The sequence below is a fragment of the Dendrobates tinctorius genome, unplaced genomic scaffold, assembly GCF_039654945.1.
Source record: "Dendrobates tinctorius isolate UK_male_01 unplaced genomic scaffold, ASM3965494v1 ptg000021l, whole genome shotgun sequence".
Taxonomy (NCBI): domain Eukaryota; kingdom Metazoa; phylum Chordata; class Amphibia; order Anura; family Dendrobatidae; genus Dendrobates; species Dendrobates tinctorius.
In genome coordinates this window covers 7,152,929-7,172,795 of record NW_027361689.1, presented here as the reverse complement: position 1 = coordinate 7,172,795, position 19,867 = coordinate 7,152,929, and the positions used below count along the sequence as shown (strand labels likewise).

Below are 19,867 nucleotides of genomic sequence, written 5' to 3'. Positions count from 1 at the left end.
CTTCATCTTGTGATTCCTGTTTTGAAATAAAAGGCAATGAATACACATATATTACAGAGATGATGGATTTTGGAAATAAAAACTTACCGTCAAACGCTGACGATGCGAGGGAGGGCTCCCAGAAGATGTGCTGTCTTCCTCATGGCCAGACTCCATGGCTGTGGGTGGTGTTTCTGCTGCTGCCATTGCTGCTGCTGCTGCTGCATCTATTGGGCAGCTGTTGAATAAAGAGAAACAAAGGGCCAATGAATATCTTGATATTCCATAGCCCTAGTTTGGAGGAATGGGGGATTTGATAATTACCGTCTCTCATCTGCTGCTGGACTCCCCTCCCGTTGTTCAGCATGCTGCTCCATTTGGGGTGGTGCTGATGGTGCTGCTGCTGCAGATGTCTGCTGCCTTCTCCTGCTCCTGGTTCTTGGCTTGGGTGGCATGTTGGGTGTGGCTGAGGGTCCCATTGTCTTGCTTTTATATATGTCCTGTGGGCAGAGCTACTGAGCATGCTCAGACCAAAGAAACCGGATCCGGCCGCCGGATCCGGCTGTCGCCGGATCAGGCGCATTGCGGCGCTCATAGGCTTTCATTGTATGAAAAAGCCGGACACGCCGGATCCGGCGTGTCCGGCTTTTTCGCCGGAGACAAAAAACGTTACAGTAGCCGTTTTTTCCAGACGCCGGATCGCGTCACATTGCCGGATCCGGCGAAAATCGGATGAAACGCATGGCCATCCGGCTCGATCCGGCTCTAATGCAAGTCAATGGGGGGGAAACCGGATCCGGCATTGCATTTCGCCGGATCCGGTTTTAGTCAAAAGCGCCGGATCGCGCCTGACGCCGAAAACCTGATGTGTGAAAGAGGCCTTAGGGTGGGTTTCTACCAGCCACCTCTAGACATTAGATTGACACAAATACGATTTGTAACAATGTCTAATGCCCATGATTGGATTCAACAAGCAAACAGCACCAACTTCTGAACAGATTTTGATCAAAAATTTTAATAATTTACAGATCGTGTTATATTGTAAAAGTTAAAACAATATGTCTGGTGTTCTTAATGCATATAGCCAACCTATCAATTTATTGTGTGTTGCACATTTGCAATATGCTGTCTTAAGGTCAAACTGAACAGACTTGAGACACCCAGGGTAGATGTGACTGGAGGATTATCGTCCTGTTATACAAAACAGGAGCATTCCCACTATTAATTCCATCATAAACTTTTCTGGACCTGGTGGGTCCAATACTGAATCATAGTCTGAGTCTGCGCTAAAAGATCCCCATGGTCTCTGGCAGTTCTATGCAACCCTGTTTTTAGAAATGTAGGGTGATAACAATATGATCATATCCAGGTTAGAGCTTATACTTTTCTGCCTCATAACCCATAGAAACTAGTAATATTTGCACTTACCCACTTCTCTGCATTGGGTAAAAAAATTAGCTGCTGGACACAACTTGTACAATTTCTGAATAATCTTTTAACCCATTCGGTGACCTCTTATTATGTTCGAAAGTATTTTGCATGACAAGTAATGATTAGTTACTTATTACCATTTCCTTGGGTCACTTTAGCCTTTGCCTGGGATATCCCTGCACTAAGGTCTTCTGTGCACCAGATTGCATCTCCATTCTTTCTATTTGACACATCGACCCCCAACCCCCTTTCCAACCTCTTTTTGTGCACACTACTCCACACTATTGCTGTTACTGCCCTCCCTTTCATTGCCCATTGTCATGTTTCAGAAAAGCTTTCTTGACAATTGCTCTTAACCCAAATCTCTCATTGTCCCTCTCCCACCCAATAAGCACTTGTGTGTCTCAAGCTTCTTGGTGACAATTGATTTAGTCATCTTCCCTCCTAGCCTAACCCATTCTCTTTCCATACATTGAAAACATCCTATCTGACCCGTTCTCTTCATTTCTATGCTAAATCTGATTTTTACAGGATAAGAATTTGAACCTTCTCTACAATATTTGCTCTTCTGAGTAGACCGAGAGGTATTTTCTATTTTTGACTGTTAAAAAATGGGAAAAGATAGCTGTAATATTGGACATAAAAGGGTGATAACATTCATGACTAGTGGAATCGTGGACTGTATACTTTCTTTCCATTAGATCTTCGGAATATTGGTTCTGGCTACCTCTCTTTGGAAAGTTATTGTTCATCTCATCTACAGTAATGCCAGGACATTCTTACCTCACAGGAGACAGTGCTACAAAGATCAACTAAATGTATTCCTTGCTTTCTTCAAGAGCTTTTATATATTACATATAGACATTGTGGTGGGTAAGTCAATATGTGGGAAGGTGTCCTATAAAACCGGAATACACCCATCTGAAGCTTTCCACATTAGCCAAATAAACCACTTCATCAATTATCTCTCTGTCAATGCTTCGTTAGCTTTTCAAGACAGAATTGGAAAGAATCTGCATTTCTGATCCCTTTGGCAGAGGTGTGATATCCTGATTGTGCTCACTGTTTAACTCTCCTCCCCAGGATGTTAAGCCGAGAGCCTTGGAGTAGTGGGAGATGGACCTTGGATAGACTATAGGGCAATATCGCTGTAACGTCACTGGTTTTTGTGACGTAGCAGCGATATTGCTAGCGACATCGCTGTGTCTGATACTTACCTCCGACCGCTCCCCCACTGGTTATTGCTGATCGCGCGAGATCGTCCTGGACCGTTTCTCGTCGTCAGCTTCCAGTGGCGCCGGTGAGTGACGCGTGGATGCAGGTGGAGGACGTCAGGATCGCCTCGTCTGACAGGTAAGTAGTGACCCCCGACCACTGCTATGTCGCTGGTGAGATCTGCCTGTGTGGCAGCTCACTAGCGTCCACTTAGCGATGCGCCAGCGATCGTGACCGCGTCATATCGCTGGTCGGGATCGCTGGTGCATCGCTAAGTGTGACAGTACCTTATGTCACCTGACCGATGGTGGCACCCTCTCCAGAAGTCTCTTTAATCAAAATTTCCTTTAAGCTCCTACACTAGGTCTACCTGACCCCAACCAAATTACCTAAATGTTACCTACAGTCACTAACCACTGCTTTAGAGACAGTGACCAGCCAGGTGACACTTGGCATACATGGTGACTATAACTCTTAGTGAGTGCCCTATGGAGAAATATCGCCTCTTTCATTTCTACACTCATTGGATGACCATGCTGCCCCATGACCACGGTGATGTAATTGGAAGACAGACCTCTTAATGTTACTTTCAACTCATACATTTTTTTCAGCATGGCCACCAAAATCCATATGGCAGGTATATGGAAATCCCCATCTCTATCCTAACAAGTTCTTTGAGTGGCTTGAAGGCACTAGATCCCATAATATTGATCATTTCTACAACATTTGGACACTTTGGCTGGATCACCTCTGTGATTTTATCCTAAATCGCACTAATGATCCAGTCACCCAAGCGAAAACTCTCATCCAATGGTCGATTATGCAAATCATATTCAGATCAAACTCTTACTAGAGTTTAATCAGAGTGTGATCATTGTACGATTTGATTCTCTTAGATGAGGAAAAGATGGAGAAAAAAAAAGTCTGTGGAAATTGGACTGCACTCAGATGTAAACCGAGTGCAGCCTGGTGTCTTCCATGGACTCATTGACTTGCATGGGCGAGTGTGATCAGAATATCTGATCCAACGCGAGCATTTTTTTTATCGGATGGGCTCAGTTTGACGAAAGAATGTAATTTGTGCAGGGCCCTATATACTAACATTGGTCTGAGTGCAATCAGATGTTTTGTCGGACCTCTTTTGAACCAAAAATACAGTTATGTGCCTGAGCTCTAAGGCGACATTATCTTGACCACAACTTGCCTTTGTCTCTTGCTCTGTGGCTCCCATGCACCAATCTATTTAATGTTGTGGATTAACGTTTCAGTTAGGATGTAGAACTATTCCTTTATTATCGCCATTTTCATGCTATAAGAGACCTCTGATCTGGACCTTTTTCCCCTCTACCCCCATTTCCCTCAAGTTTTTTTTTGTAATTGGTCCCCTGTATGGGGAACTAATGCTTTAATTCTTTAGAAAGCCGTAACAGCGCTATAAATCCCACACATAAGGCTAGTTTCACACTAGCGTTTATTCGACGCAGCGCACAGCGCCGCTAAGCCCCACCCCCTGCCGGCTCCCTGCCTGCCCCATCCGGTCATCGCCTCCTACTATCGCACATGGACGCTTGCGATCTGCGCACCCTATCTTTAGCATAGGGTGCGCAGATCGTGCGCTGGCCATGTGCTAGTAGGATTTTGGCGTGCGCGGCGCACTTTTAAAGGTGCGCGCCGAACGCAGCATGTTGCATTTCGGCGCGCACGGTGCACCTTCAAAAGTGCGCAGCACACGCCAAAATCCTACTAGCGCACGGCCAGCGCGCGATCTGCGCACCCTATGCTAAAGATAGGGTGCGCAGATCGCAAGCGTCCATGTGCGATAGTAGGCGGCGATGACCGGATGGGGCGGGCAGGGAGCCGGCAGGGGGCGGGGCTTAGCGGCGCCATGCGCTGCGTCGAATAAACGCTAGTGTGAAACTAGCCTTAATGATACACGTAGCAGTGTATGGTGGACTCCTATGTGGAGTCATTTACCACCACATTAGTATTATGGTCTTCACTGGTCATAATGCAAAACAGAAAAAAAAACAGAAAAACCAGGTCCCGTAGAAAATATTGAAAGCGTAAAATACTCTGATAGAATGCACGCAGAAATATTAAATACAAATATCACTACCAAATTGTGTCGCAAATTGACGCCTTTATTTTTTTAAGGTATTTATCATGTATTTAGAACAATGTTATGGATCACTCCAAAAAAAAGAGCAGCTTTGTAGGAAAGGGGCATTGTTTACCAGGAATAGGTTTACGAGGGGCCGATGCGTGTCGAAGTTTGGGTGCCACCAAAAGTTGATCTAAAAATAAGAAAATCAAGAGGAGATAAAATTAGAAAAAAATTTGAAAAACCGCGCAAAAATTTATTCTTCAGCATGAAATATTGTGATCAATTTGACACGGACTGTTTAGATTATGTTGTCAATATACTAAATGGGGAATAGTAAATCCGTGGTTTTAGACATCCTATGTGAAAAGGTATAAAATAAAATAGATTAATTACATCTAAAATAAATTATACACAAACTACATTTTTCACATTAAAGGGAATATGTCATCAGGCTTTTGCTACCCTATTTGAAAGTAGTATAATATGAGGGCAGAGACTCTGATAGCTCTCCAGCTGATAAAACAGGGGTTTCTATTAGTTCTCGGAATGCTGAGCCCTGTATATCCCTGTATAACCCCGCCCCCCACTGATTGGCAGCTTTCTGTGTACACTGTGCATAGACAGAAAGCTGCCTATCATAGGTGGGGTGGAGTTATACAGAGCTCATGAATATGGAGAACTACCCGGCAGCGGGTTTACTAGTCCTCTAGTGATAATGTCCAGCTGAAGAAACAATGCAATTACTGCAAATCGGCCCACTAAAGCGATACATTGATGGATCTCTTCCCTTACATTGGGCTGCTCTCAGATTAGGTGGTAAAAACACACATTTTCTTTAAACCTTTTTCTTAGATTTTTTTTTTGTACCTGTTCTAACCATTCAAAATCATTCCCTTTGAATTATACTTGCAATGCAGATGATGCAGTTTTCCCTAGATTTTTGCCGCCGGTCATAAGATGGCTGCCATAGTGTCTATTTACTCCTCCAATGACATCACATACATTAGTCCCATGGTTTGCTTATCGGATTCCACTCCCAAATTGTATGGGATGCTGGTAGTGATGTACAAATCAGTGATGTACAAGCATGGCAAAGTATTCGATTCAGTGGAATGGGGGTTATGCTGCCCTCGTTTTATGGAGGGAGCAAATGTTCCTGTGAGCAGCTCCAAGCCAGGTAGCCTTCATTTAATAGAATAGATTTTCCCTGAAAAAATGCTCCTGGAATGTTGCATGCTGGGAGTTGTAGTTTTCAGTGCCATGCTGAAACCAAGGCTCATGGCAAAAAGAATTAGGCTAGTTTCACACTAGTGTTTCCTGGAGCTGCGGAGGGATGTGCACGACCACCTTGAAGCTCCGCCCACGGCTGCACCTCCTCCTGTCAGCTCTGCCTATGGGCGCGTGACGCTGCATGCGACCTGCGTACCCTATATTTAGCATTGGGTACGCAGGCCGTGCGCAGGTATGCATTTGCTGGCGCATGCATCCTTTTGACGGTGCGCCGACCTGTGCCAAACGCACCGTATTGCATTTTGGTGCGATCGGCGCACCGTTAAAAGGACGCATGCGCCGGAAAACACATACCTGCGCACGGCCTGCGTACCCAATGCTAAAGATAGGGTATGCAGGTCGCATGCAGCGTCTTGCACCCATAGGCAGAGCTGACCGGAGGAGGTGTGGCCTTGGACGGAGCTTCACAGCGGCCATGCACATCCCTCCACAGCTCCAGGAAACGCTAGTGTGAAACTAGTCTTAGGGTACCGTTACACTTAGCGGTGCACCAGCGATCCCGACAACGATATGGATCGCTGGTGCATCGCTAAGTGGTCGCTAGTGAGCTGCCACACAGGCAGATCTCACCAGCGACATCGCAGGGGTCAGGGGTCGCTACTTACCTGTCAGTCGTGGCGATCCTGACATCCTCCTGCCCGTGTCCACGCGTTGCTCGTCGGCGCCACAGGAAGCCCAGCAGGAAGCGCCCAGCGAGAAACGGTCCAGGACCTTCTCGCGCGATCAGCGATAACCAGCGGAGGAGCCATTCGGAGGTAAGTATCAGACATAGCGATATCGCTAGCAATATCGCTGCTACATCACAAGATCGGTGACGTTACAGCGATATTGCTAGTGATATCGCTATGTGTTGCGGGGGCTTTACTGTATAAAAAAAAAAAAAAGGCCAGCGTGAAAATGGGAAGAAGGCATCTACTACTGTTCCTTTGTTATCTAGAAGAGCCAGTTTTCTAAAGATTTTACCTCAGTTCCAAGCCATCAAAGTGTGAAAAAACAGATCCGTTTTTTTAACGGATCCGCCGCAGCAGCCAGTGTCTGAAATTTAAGGGAACAGAATTCTGGAAAGAGAGAGAGAGAGAGAGAGAGAGAGAGAGAGAGAGAGAGAGAGAGAGAAAAAGAGAGAGGCTTTTGGGGTTAAAATAAATGAATGGAAATTTTTTCCGGGCATGCTCAGTTTAAAAAAACGGAATCCGTAACTGGATTCCATTAGTGACGGATCCTCCATCCATAGGCGGCCATTATAGCAAAAGGCGGACGTGACGGATCCGTCGCGATCCGCCTTTTCGACGCAGATAAAAAATGTTCCAATGTCCGTCTACTCCAGATGGCAGACGCCGAAATTCCAACGGATCCTTCAAAAGACGGGTTGAACGGATGACCATCCGTCGCAATCCATCGCTAATGCAAGTCTAAGGCTGGAGTCACACACAACCATTAAAAAATCGGTCCCATTTTAACGGTACGAAATCGCACAAAGAATTCTTGGCCAGATATCCGTCTGTCATCCCATTTTCCGGCAAGGAACCAATTTTAATCGCATCTAAGCATCAAATTGACATCCAATGCCAATGCCTGATGCCCTATCCTGTAGACCTGGAGAAGTTGTGCGATTTAATCGCAAGTCACACGTTTGGTGCGTTTTCCATGCGTTTTTTTATCGCATCCATAGACTTGCATTGGGGAATCCGATCCGAAAATCGGTGACAATCGCAGCATGCTGCGATTGTCTCGGTCCGAGGATCGGATGCGATAAAAAAATCGCATGATTTATTGCATTACATTCGACCGTTTTAATCGCTAGTGTGACCCCGGCCTATGGAAAAAAATGTATTCCGCCCCCAAAAAATGGTGGATCAGTTTTTTTCTCAAAAGGGCGGATTTTGACTGATGCCAAACGACTGAAGTGTGAAAGAGGCCTAAGTACAGTGGGGAAAAAAAGTATTTAGTCAGTCAGCAATAGTGCATGTTCCACCACTTAAAAAGATGAGAGGCGTCTGTAATTTACATCATAGGTAGACCTCAACTATGGGAGACAAACTGAGAAAAAAAAATCCAGAAAATCACATTGTCTGTTTTTTTTTTTCATTTTATTTGCATATTATGGTGGAAAATAAGTATTTGGTCAGAAACAAGCAATCAAGATTTCTGGCTCTCACAGACCTGTAACTTCTTCTTTAAGAGTCTCCTCTTTCCTCCACTCATTACCTGTAGTAATGGCACCTGTTTAAACTTGTTATCAGTATAAAAAGACACCTGTGCACACCCTCAAACAGTCTGACTCCAAACTCCACTATGGTGAAGACCAAAGAGCTGTCAAAGGACACCAGAAACAAAATTGTAGCCCTGCACCAGGCTGGGAAGACTGAATCTGCAATAGCCAACCAGCTTGGAGTGAAGAAATCAACTGTGGGAGCAATAATTAGAAAATGGAAGACATACAAGACCACTGATAATCTCTCTCGATCTGGTGCTCCACGCAAAATCCCACCCCGTTGGGTCAGAATGATCACAAGAACAATGAGCAAAAATCCCAGAACCACACGGGGGGACCTAGTGAATGAACTGCAGAGAGCTGGGACCAATGTAACAAGGCCTACCATAAGTAACACACTACGCCACCATGGACTCAGATCCTGCAGTGCCAGACGTGTCCCACTGCTTAAGCCTGTACATGTCCGGGCCCGTCTGAAGTTTGCTAGAGAGCATTTGGATGATCCAGAGGAGTTTTGGGAGAATGTCCTATGGTCTGATGAAACCAAACTGGAACTGTTTGGTAGAAACACAACTTGTCGTGTTTGGAGGAAAAAGAATACTGAGTTGCATCCATCAAACGCCATACCTACTGTAAAGCATGGTGGTGGAAACATCATGCTTTGGGGCTGTTTCTCTGCAAAGGGGCCAGGACGACTGATCCGGGTACATGAAAGAATGAATGGGGCCATGTATCGTGAGATTTTGAGTGCAAACCTCCTTCCATCAGCAAGGGCATTGAAGATGAAACGTGGCTGGGTCTTTCAACATGACAATGATCCAAAGCACACCACCAGGGCAACGAAGGAGTGGCTTCGTAAGAAGCATTTCAAGGTCCAGGAGTGGCCTAGCCAGTCTCCAGATCTCAACCCTATAGAAAACCTTTGGAGGGAGTTGAAAGTCCGTGTTGCCAAGCGAAAAGCCAAAAACATCACTGCTCTAGAGGAGATCTGCATGGAGGAATGGGCCAACATACCAACAACAGTGTGTGGCAACCTTGTGAAGACTTACAGAAAACGTTTCACCTCTGTCATTGCCAACAAAGGATATATCACAAAGTATTGAGATGAAATTTTGTTTCTGACCAAATACTTATTTTCCACCATAATATGCAAATAAAATGAAAAAAAAAAACAGAAAATGTGATTTTCTGGATTTTTTTTTCTCAGTTTGTCTCCCATAGTTGAGGTCTACCTATGATGTAAATTACAGACGCCTCTCATCTTTTTAAGTGGTGGAACTTGCACTATTGCTGACTGACTAAATACTTTTTTTCCCCACTGTATATCAGAGGTTTACAACTCTATTTTAATTTTACCGTGGCGCTCGAATAAAAAAAAAACATATAACAAAATCTAAAATAAATTAATTAGGTAACAGTCACACCGAGAAAAAAAAACATCTATATGACAGGACTGCGTGTTTTTTATTTTGGATCACCACTTCTCCCCCAAAAAATTACAATAAAAAGAGATCAAAACATCTTATGGACCCCAAATTGATATCATTAAAACCTTCAGCTCACGACGCAATCACAAGACCTCACAAAGGCAAATCTGTGCAAAGATAAAAATATTACTGGTTTCCGAAAAGTGTGATACAAATCCCTAAATTTTATTTCTTTATTTTCAAACTTCTGATTTTTTTTCACCACTTAAATAAATCTAAAACCTATAATATACAAGTTTGCTGTTGTCATAATTGTACTGTCCTGAAAAATCAGGGTGGAATTGAATTTTTCCACTATTTCATGCCACTTGGAATTTTGCTTCCTGATTTCTGTTACCGTATATTGTATGGTAAAGTAAATTATGTCATTCAAAACTACATTGCGTCCCGCAAAACACAAGTCCTCACATAAAAATAATTTAAGAAGGTGTAAAAAAAAAAGCAAAAGCGCAAACTACAAATGGCACAGTCCTTAATCCCTTTCCGACATTGGGCGTAGTAGTATGCCGATATCGGACTCCCTCCCTTTGATGTGGGCTCCTGCCATGAGACCACATCTTTTCCATCACGTCAGCTGTTTTTAACAACTGACATGTGCCTTTAATATCCACGGGTGGAATCGCGATTCACCCTCGGCTATTAATCCGTCAAATGCCGCTATCAAATATTTAACATACGCTTCCGGCAACCTCGCCGGAAATCCGCCCACCGGTGACCCCCGTCATGTGATCGCAGGTCACTGGTGAGTTGGCATGAACACCGTAGGTCTCCTGGAAATCTTTATGGTTTTCACTGCTGGCTTGCTGGGTGCCGCTCATGGCAAGTGAGTAATTCAGCTATATAGAGGCGATCTGATCATCACCTGTATGTAGCAGAGCCGATCAGGTTATGGCAGCTTCTAGCCTCCTATGGAGACTGTTGAAGCATGCCAAAAATAAAAAAAATAGTTTTCAAAAATATTAAAAATATAAAAAAATAAAAGTTTAAATCTTTCTCCCAGTTCAAAATAAAACAATAAAAAAATCAAACATACACATATTTGGTATCGCAGTGTTCAGAATAGCCCGATCTCTTAATAAAAAAAAATTAAAAAAAGGATTAAACCTGATCACTAAACGACGCAGTGAGAAAAAAAATCAAAATGCAGAATTACGATTTTTTTTTGGTCGCCAACACATTGGATTAAAATGCAATAATGGGCGATCAAAAGATCATATCTGCTCCAAAATGGTATCATTAAAAACGACAGCTCAGTGCACAAAAAATAAGCCCTCACCTAACCCAAGATCACAAACAATGGAGACGCTACGGCTATCAGAAAATGGTGCAATTTTTATTTTATTTTTTCTTATTTGTAATTTTTTTTCACCACTAAGAAAAAAAAGAACCTAGACATGTTTGGTGTCTATGAACTCGTAATGACCTGGAGAATCATACCAGCAGGTCAGTTTTAGCATTTAGCGTACTTAGTAAAAAAAATTCAAACAAAAATCAAGTGTAGAATTGCACTTTTTTTTGCAATTTCACCGCACTTGGAATTTTTTTTTTCCGTTTTCTAGTACACGACATGGTAAAACCAATGGTGTCGTTCAAAAGTACAACTCTTCCCGCAAAAAATAAGCCCTCACATGGCCATATTGATGGAAAAATAAAAAAAAAGTTATGGCTCTGGGAAGAAGGGGAGCGAAAAACGAAAACGGAAAAACGCAAATACCTCCAGGGGTTAAGGCGATAAGGAGTTAAGACAGTAGGAGCCTGTTATTTGCTTATCATAATTCCAGTATATCTAGTCCATTATGAACATTACCTAGCCATACATATGTAATAAATCCAGGAGTTACTACAGCACAGATTAGTGAAGATTTAATGTTTTGTCTGAGCAGAACTGTAAAATAAAAACATAAAAAATACTTGTAAGTAGCGACTTACGAAACCCAATTGTATCCTGTTAGCAGCACTTAGGAAGGGATTGTCAGGCTTCCAGTAAAAGTAGGTGAGCGTCTTGAAATAGAACGATTCACTCAGCGCTATAAATAATCGCTAGCATTATGTAATCTTAAGTATATACATGTTATGTAAGCTTTGGGTTAGTCTAAGAAAAGTAATGAAAGGAAATCCAGCTGTGAAAAAAGCCACTGGAAGACATCTCCAAATACATGGGAGACTTCATAGAACGCTCTCAAGTTTAAAATGACTCAACGAAGATAAAGTCGGACTGGTATTATGGTGGGAATATATCAGAATTGTCATTTATGATTGTGAGACATAAAGAGGAGCAAGCAATGTTATCTACTTTTAATAATATGAAAACATGTCGCCCTGCTGTAAATTGTAAGAATATCAGAAGTAAAAACTAAAGCTGTTATCTAAAAATATGAGACCTTGGGTCTAATGTATTCATGAGGTGACTTCTAAGATTCTTTACAATTTACAATAGGGAGTATAATATTCCATAAAATAATAAACTGCTTCTGATGGAAGACCTAAATAGGGCCTAGATATTGTCACTCATCTTGGTTTAGTCATCAATTGTAAAAACAAGCAAAAAAAGATTTGCAGGACCATGGTCCAGCACCTTGTAGGTGGTCCTTGATCTCTGGACTAGAGCTCCGACAAACCTCCTCCTGTCTGCCGGCATCCTCAGCACCTCTCCTGATTAGAGGACCCAGCACAACGTCACGCGTGTGTCACTGAGATGACATTGTACCAAGCCTACTAATGAGAAAAGGCGCCGTGGATGCCACAGCTAGGAAGAGGTACGTAGGAATCTGGTTTGGCAGCCACGGATTGCCAATGTGGCCACTGGAAAAGGGTCCTGCAAAACCTTTTGCTTAATGCTAATCATTTGACATTACAATGTTATGTTTATGCAAATAATATTAATAATAATTTTTTTTTCTATCTGGAGGAGAGCATTCAGCACCCAAGGGGGAAAAAAATGGATCATTCGCCGGAATTAGTAAAAAGTTGGTTAAAACACAATGCGTTTCGGTTGTACCCAGCCTTCCTCAGGTACAAATATTTGCGAGGTACATAGTACAAGAGAGAGGCTTTTCTTTTGAGGCTATGTGCCCAAGTATGCAGAAATTTCCTGAGAAAAAATGGACTCCTTCCCAGGAAATCCGCATTTTTTTTCCTGTTTTTTTCTTGCACGTTTTTATCACTTTTTTTGCGGATTTTTCGCGTTTTTTTCCAGAGCATCCTAATACAATGAAATCCGCAGATTTTCTGCAAAAATAATGAACATGCTGCGTTTTTTTTCCGCAATGCATTTTTTTGCGGAAAAAACGCATCATGGGCACAAAAATTGCGGATTTCATTCTAATAATAGGATGCTTAATGTATGCGTTTAAGCGTTTTTGCAGGGAAAAAAAGCTAAAAAAAAATGCAAAAAAAAAACACGAAAAATCCTGAACGTGTGCACACAGCCTAATTGTTATATGAATACTCACCTACTACGCTCAGAAAAGCACCACTCTCTCCCTTTTTTCCATACAGTACATAATTTTATTTCTATTGAGTCACACTTTACAACAATAAAATATAATATTTTCATTAAATCATTCTTAAAAACATAAATAAATAAATATGGTGAAATAAAATATAAAAATCAGGGAAGTACAAAACATGAAAACGAAGATTCATGAATTGTGATACATATAAATATAATCATAAAAGGATCAAATGTCAATCATTAATTGCAACCATTAAATCAAAAGGATAACAGTGTTTTGAACCTTTGACTTTCAGGCTCCATATCTCACCATCCACTACTGCTTCGAACTTGAGACTACCCTCATTTTATAGACAATCATCTTGGCTATCTCATAGAATCATAGAATCGTAGACTTGGAAGGGACCTCCTGGGCCATCTGGTCCAACCCCCTGCTCAAAGCAGGATTTGCTAAATCATCCCAGTCAGATGTCTGTCCAGCCTCTGTTTGAAGACTTCCATTGAAGGAGAACTCACCACTTTTCGTGGCAGCCTGTTCCACTCATAGATCACTCTGTCAAAAAGTTTTTTCTAATATCTAATCTGTGTCTCCTCCTATTCAGTTTCATCCCATTGCTTCTAGTCTTTCCTTGTGCAAATGAGAATAAAGTTGATCCTTTTACAATGTGACAGCCCTTTAGATATTTGTAGACAGCTATTAAGTCTCCACTCAGTCTTCTCTTTTGCAAACTAAACATTCCCAAATCCTGCAACCTTTCCTCATAAGACAGGGTTTGCAGACCGGTCACCATTCTGGTCGCTCTTTTCTGAACTTGCTCCAGTTTGTTGATGTCTTTTTTAAAATGTGGTGCCCAAAACTGGACACAATATTCCAGATGAGGTCTGACCAAAGAGGAGTAGAGGGAAATAATGACTTCACGTGATCTAGACTGTATGCTTCTGTTAATACATCCTAGAATTGCATTTGCCTTTTTTGCTGCTGCATCACACTGTTGACTCATATTCAGTCTGTGATCTATTAGTATACCCAAGTCTTTTTCACATGTGCTGTCACTAAGCCCTATTCCTCCCATTCTGTATGTGCTTTTTTCATTTTTTATTGCCCAGATGTAGTACTTTGCATTTCTCCCTGTTAAAAACCATTCTGTTAGTTGCTGCCCACTTCTCCAGTTTATTTATATCTTCTTGAATCCTCTCTCTCTCTCTTCTCTAGTATTAGCTATCCCTCCTAGCTTTGTGTCATCAGCAAATTTAATCAGTTTACCCTCAATTCCTTCATCTAAATCGTTGATAAAGATGTTGAACAATACATAAGTCTGATATATAAGTCTGATTTGCAAATATTTAGCACATGATTAGTTCAGCAGATTCTTGTCATGTCACTGCATTGTTACTGTTTTGTTATTGGATAATGGAAAAAACTTTTTTTCTTCCTGTACACTACAAAATACAATCTGTTCTCACATTCTCTAATAGCCAAATTCCAATCAAGGAGCAGACATTTTTATTTTTTATTTATTTTACTCATTTACTGTATATAGCGCCATTAATTCCACGGAGCTTTACAGACATTATTGACACTGTCCCGGATGGGGCTCACAATCTAAATTCCCTATCAGAATTCTTTGGAATGTGGGAGGAAGTTGGAGAACCTGGAGGAAACCCACAAAAACACAGGGAGAACATACAAACTCCTTGCAGATGTTGTCCTTGGTGGGATTTGAACCCAGGACCCCAGAGCTGCAAGGCTAAGTCACTGTGCCGCCCATGACATGAAGATTTCCCAAGAAAAGAGAAACAGCATCATCCAGCTCATCGATAGCCATTTCTTGCCCAAGAAAATTGCCAAACTGCATCATGTGAGTGCCTTTGATTTTGGAAGAATACAAAATGAAGTTCGTCAATCCATTTATTCAAAAGTCAAGAAGTAGACTCAAGGCAAAATATTGAAGTCAACAGGTCAGGTCATCAAAAGGTCTACTAGTTCTGTTGTGACAAACACTGCAATTGAGGTGGCTCACATGCTTCATAATAGTGAAATCACAGACGTCCATGCAAGCACCGTGCAATGTACATTACACAAGTCTGGAATGGTGGCCCTGAAGCCTTGAGTTCAATATCACCTTAAGAAGTGTTGTCTCGAGTTTGCAAAAAAGTATGAAAAGTGGACAGTAGAAGATAGTAAATCGGTGATTTGCAGGGATGAGATGAAAGTCAATAGACTAGGCTCTGATGGATGCAAATGAGTATGGAAGAAATGGGAAAAAGGGGCTAATGGATTGAGAAATTTAAGCAACTGTCAAGTTTGGTGGCTGAAGCATGATAATATGGGGTTGTTTCACAACCAAAGGCATTGGATATTTGTCCAGCATCGATGGTGATCTCAATGCGGAGCTGGATGTGAGTATCCTACAAGACGAGTTACTTCGTACGCTCGAGTACTGTAGGTATGAAATGGTCGACATAGTGTTCCAATAAGACAACAAGTTGAAGGATACGTCAAGATTGGCAAAGAAATGGTTCAATGACAATGAAGTAGAGGTGCTGGATACACCCCATACCCAAGTGAGTTGACCAGTATGCACCAATAGAGTTGAGCGAAACGGGTCGAAAAATTTCAAAAGTCGACGACTTTTGGCAAAGTCGGGTTTCATGAAACGAAACCCGACCCTAGGATGAGGTCGGCCACGAGGTCGGCGACTTACACGCCAAAGTCGCGTTTCAAAAGTTTGTTTTGCGCTCTTTTGCAGCCAATCAGGATCCACGGACACTGTGGGCAATGTGATGACATAGGCATGGGTCACCACCATCTTTCAGAAGGGCATGCAAGTGATTGGCTTGCTTTGGTGGGCGTCACAGGGGGTATAAAAGGGCGTGCACGCCGACCGCCATCTTACTTCTGCCGATCTCAGTATAGGGAGAGGTTGCTGCTGATTCTGAAGGGAGAGCGTTAGGCAGGGAAGAAGACAAAAAAACTGCTTCTGCTGCTAGCGATTTGGCCTGCACAACACACCAGTCACTGTGTGTGCAGTGCAAGGGGAGGCTATATTGTGGTGTATCAGTGGTGTTGGTTGTTGGGCTGCCTTTTAAGGCTTCCTGACAGGCTGGCATTGCTGTTTACCCACTGCTCTGCAAACTGCTTTTTTAAAAGCAATCCAATCTCCCTTATCCTCTAGTCACTTTTGTCACAGCTGTGCCATCGAGCCTGTGACATAGCGCTCAGATATCAGTGGGCCTCACACAATCCAAAAGTGTCCAGTGTCCACAAGTGTCTGCAGAAATTCAAAATCTCCCTTATCCTCTAGTCACTTTGGTCACAGCTGTGCCATCGAGCCTGTCACATAGCGCTCAGATATTCATTGGGCCTCACACAATCCAAAAGTGTCCAGTAGTGTGAGAAGAAATTCAAAATCTCACTTATCCTCTAGTCACTTTGCTCACAGCAGTGCCATCGAGCCTGTCACATAGCGCTCAGATATTCATTGGGCCTCACACAATCCAAAAGTGTCCACAAGTGTCTGCTGAAATTCAAAATCTCACTTATCCTCTAGTCATTTTGGTCACAGCTGTGCCATCGAGCCTGTCACTTAGTGCTCAGATATTCATTGGGCCTCACACAATCCAAAAGTGTCCAGTGTCCACTAGTGTGAGAAGAAATTCAAAATCTCACTTATCCTCTAGTCACTTTGCTCACAGCAGTGCCATTGAGCCTGTCACATAGCGCTCAGATATTCATTGGGCCTCACACAATCCAAAAGTGTCCAGTGTCCACTAGTGTGAGAAGAAATTCAAAATCTCCCCTGTCCTATAGACAGCTTGTACCTTGTTTTACATTACTATATAGTTTGTTGGATTTTGTCTACATTTTTACCAAAAATGAGGAAGGCTGGTGGAAGAGGCCGTGGAATTGGGCGGGGGTTGCCAGCTGGTAATGATGGTGTTGGTGGTGGATCTGATGGTAGTGGCAAGAGCAAAATAGGACCGAATGCAGGAGGTGTTGAGCCTGCGTCATCGTCTGGCTCCATAAGGCTTCGAAGGCTTAGTTTTCTAGGAGTTGGCAAACCGCTTTTAAAGCCAGAGCATCAGGAAAAAGTTTTGTCTTACATTGCTGACTCAGCCTCCAGCTCTATCGCCTCCTCTTCTTCACTTGTAAAAAGTAAAAGCACTGAGTCGTCATTGGAGGCTCATGTTCATGAACCACACCTTTCCTTGTGTCCTTCACCCCAACCAAGATTGAAGGATGACGCAGGCCATACTACTGATTACTCCATGGAGCTGTTTTCACATACCATGCCTGGATTATGAAGTGAAATGGTGAATTACCCAGGCCAAGATGAATCTGACATGGAGTGCACTGATGCACAGCCGCTGATGGATGATTCTGCTGGTACATTCACTCAGAGCACTACATTGTCCTCGCAGTGTACAGAGCCAGATTCTGACCCTGATGAGACTCAGGTGCCCCTTCCCGCACACTATACCACCATACACGGTGACACAGAGGAAGGTGCACATGACATTGAAGAGGAGGTGATGGATGACCCAGTTGTTGACCCAGATTGGCATCCATTGGGGGAAGAGGGTGCTGCTTCCAATAGCTCAGATGAGGAGCATCCACAGCAGACATCGACATCGCAACAGCTGTTATCCGGCAGGCCCGGAGCACTCCAAAGACAGGTTCCAAAAATCAAAAGAGTTGCTGGACAGCTTGTCCAGAGGGTCAAAACATCACAGCGTGCTAGGCCGCAAAATGTCTGCCAAAGTAGGAAGAGTGCAGTGTGGCACTTTTTTGAACAAAATCCTCATGATCAGGCCAAGGTTATCTGTAAGAAGTGCGCAAAGACCTTTAGCCGAGGGAAAAATCTGAAAAATTTGAATACCAGTTGCATGCTTAGACATTTAACCAGCATGCACTTGCAAGCGTGGACACAACACCAAACCTCAAGTGCCACATGTGCAACTGATCACAACGAAGGTAGTCAGCAACGCTACATTGTTTCCCCCACTGTAAGCCCACCGGTAAGCACAGCAGCAAATGTTGAGGTGTCGTTGCAAGGCCACAGCAGTCAGGGAATCCCACTGTTATATCAACAAAAGACTGATTCTAGGCCATCAGAAAGAACACCAACTCCATCACCATCATCAACCCTCTCTCAGTCCACCCTGTCCACCGCTACTTCCACCATATGCAGCTCTCAAGTCCAGCTCACCCTCCCAGACACTATGAGTAGGTCAAGAAAGTACTCAGTCTCTCATCCGCGTACACTGGGTTTGAACGCCCACATTGCCAAACTAATCTCGTTTGAGATGATGCCCTTTCGGTTGGTGGAAAGCGCAGCTTTCCGCGAACTCATGGCCTATGCAGTACCACGCTATGACCTACCCAGTCGCCACTTCTTCTCTCGCAAAGCCATCCCAGCCCTCCACCATCATGTGAAAGACCGCATTGTCCATGCACTCAAGCAGTCAGTGAGCGGAAAGGTGCACCTCACAACTGATGCATGGTCCAGTCGCCATGGCCAGGGCCGTTACGTGTCCATCACTGCGCACTGGGTTAATGTGGTGGATGCAGGGTCCACAGGGGACAGCGGTGGTGGGACAGTGCTGCCTAGCCCACGGTATAGTAAACAGTTGGCTGTAGGCGTTCGACCCTCCTCCTCCTCCTCCAGAAGCGAAAGCTCGTCCACAGAGTGCAGTCGTACGAGCACTCCATCTGCAGCTGCCACTGTTGCACACAAGGTGTCCCCCTATTGAGCAGCTAGTGGAAAGCGTCAGCAGGCTGTGTTGCAGATGATGTGTTTGGGCGACAGACACACCGCCGTGGTGCTGGCCGAGTACTTTCAGCGACAAACTGAGTCATGGCTGGGCAGTGTACATCTTGAGGCAGGCAAGGTAGTTAGTGATAACGGCCGTAATTTTGTGGCAGCCATAGCCCTTTCAAAACTCAGCCACATACCTTGCTTGGCTCACACCTTGAACCTGGTGGTGCAGTGCTTCCTCAAAAATTATCCGGAGTTAACAGCCCTGCTCCAGAAGGTGCGAAGACTGTGCGCGCACATCCGCCGGTCGCCTGTACACTCCGTTCGTATGCAAAAGCTGCAGCGATTGCTCCACCTTCCCAACCACCGCCTCATTATCGACATTGCAACAAGGTGGAACTCCACCCTGCACATGGTGGAGCGGCTGTGCGAGCAGAGGCAGGCCATAATGCATTTGTGGGAGGATACACGGCCAGGCACTTTGAGAGCAGACATGGAGTTGACAGGTGTGCAGTGGTCGAAGCTGAAAGACCTCTGTAAAGTCCTTCAGTGTTTTGAGGAATGCACACGGCTGGTAAGTGCAGACGACGCCATCCTAAGCATGAGCATCCCACTTATGCGCCTGCTCATGCAAACTTTGACGCACCTTAAGGAGCAGGCTTCTGCAGCCAATGTTGATGAGGAGGAAGAGGAGGAGGGAATCCTTGATGACATTCAGCCATTGTCTGCTCAGGGACCTCTCCTGGACGAGGTGGAGGAAGAAGAGGAGGAGGAGGAGGATGGGGATGATTACTTAGGGGAGGAGGATGCATCTCGTGGGGCAAGTGAAAATGTTGGCGTGGCAAGGTCTGGTACAGGGTTTGTGCGTGACTGGAGGGATGTGGATTTGCCAGAAAGTGCTCCTCCAACCAGCACTCGCAGTGCATCATTGACACC

General features: G+C 43.9%; 1 long non-coding RNA gene across 1 annotated transcript in view; it reads right to left on the bottom strand.

The window, feature by feature from the left end:
• LOC141083717 (uncharacterized) overlaps positions 1 to 19,867 on the bottom strand; it is a 192,208-nt gene that overhangs the window by 138,994 nt on the left and 33,347 nt on the right. Inside the window, exon 2 of the long non-coding RNA XR_012230797.1 lies at positions 4,860 to 4,919. This is a non-coding gene — a long non-coding RNA (uncharacterized lncRNA). The remainder of the gene's footprint in view (positions 1 to 4,859; positions 4,920 to 19,867) is intronic.